Consider the following 1,418-nt stretch of genomic DNA (forward strand, 5'->3'; position numbering starts at 1 on the left):
TGTATTTGGCCTTTTTTAAACATGGGAACAATAAATAGTCCTAGGGTAGTCAGCGAAGGCTTAAGAAGCACTGCCTCATTTTATCATTGGTTTTTACAGACAGCCACAGGCTATTGATATCTATACTGTGACCTCACCCAAGCAACTTACAAATATGTGACATTAACTAAGAAAGAATGAATCCCTCAGGACTGGAACATTTCAACAAGATAACTGCTCATCTTTGTTTTTAAAAAAACAGTAGAGGATTGTGTAAACCCAGGCCTAACTTTTTTTTCCAGAATTAAAGTTGAGATAGAGCTAGGAATCAAGTAAAATGTACTTTACCTCCCTAATAACAATACCAGTAATAATTTCAGAGTTTGTGTCTGGCAGTCTTCCGGATTCAAATGTCTTTTTGGTGATTCAATTACAACTAGAGTCAGTACTCATGTATTTTCATAAATGGTGTTTACAGCCACAATTACTTTCAAGTTCATATTGATGTTAAAAGATACTCCATATGTTCCAGCAATGCAGTATGGGACAGGCCTTTTAAAAAGCTGATACATACTGTGTTAAAGATGAACACCAAATGTATGTATACAGAAAGAAGAGAGTTTTACTTAGGCTGACTCTGTGCAGCAATCAAATGTGATGTGTTCATCAAGTTAGAAAAGAGGGAGAAGCAAAAGCCTAAGATAAGGCAGCTCTGCATGATATGACTATTAGTTCTGATAAAAAGTTTATAGAACATTTGATGAGGACCTAGTCAAATATAGCAAGAAAAACATATTACTAAGGAAAATGGAATTTGACGATTCTGTTGATTCGCCACCTGCCCTGGGATTAAATGACCTGTGGCTGACAGCCAGTGGATACCATGTTCAGAGGTTCCTTCGTGACCACTACAGCAACTTTTTTAGCTTGGGGAGCTGAAAATAATTTTTTTCAGTTTATAGTTTTTGTATATTTAAATTTTAATACAAAAGCAATGTATACTTACTGTGAGACTATTCGAATAGGCAATGAATTAAAAAATAAAATAACACCCAAAAGAACAAAGTAACTCAACAGACCTCCAGCTGTCACCACACTACCATGCAGTAAAGCACCACACTGAAATGGTGAGACCTAGCAGGAAGGATTCCCCTATCAGCCCCCCAGAACTTGGATTGCCAGGCTTATACCCATGAGCCAGGGAGGTGGAGGGAATGCAGCCCTCCACTCAAATACCTACGGATACTGAGATTGAGATACTGAGATCAACAGAATACACTCCATCTTTTACCTCTCAGTCAACAAGCCACCCCCTCCCCAACACATAGGTTCCAGTCAACATTTACTGCCTCATTCTTGAGTATCAGTGGATATGCAAGGCATACAAAGAAAAAGTCCCTAACACACAAGATAATCAAACTGGTTAAATAAACAGAAAA

Source organism: Pteronotus mesoamericanus, unplaced genomic scaffold (assembly GCF_021234165.1).
Source record: "Pteronotus mesoamericanus isolate MK-2021 breed Mesoamerican mustached bat unplaced genomic scaffold, CSHL_Meso_final contig_20, whole genome shotgun sequence".
Taxonomy (NCBI): Eukaryota; Metazoa; Chordata; class Mammalia; order Chiroptera; family Mormoopidae; genus Pteronotus; species Pteronotus mesoamericanus.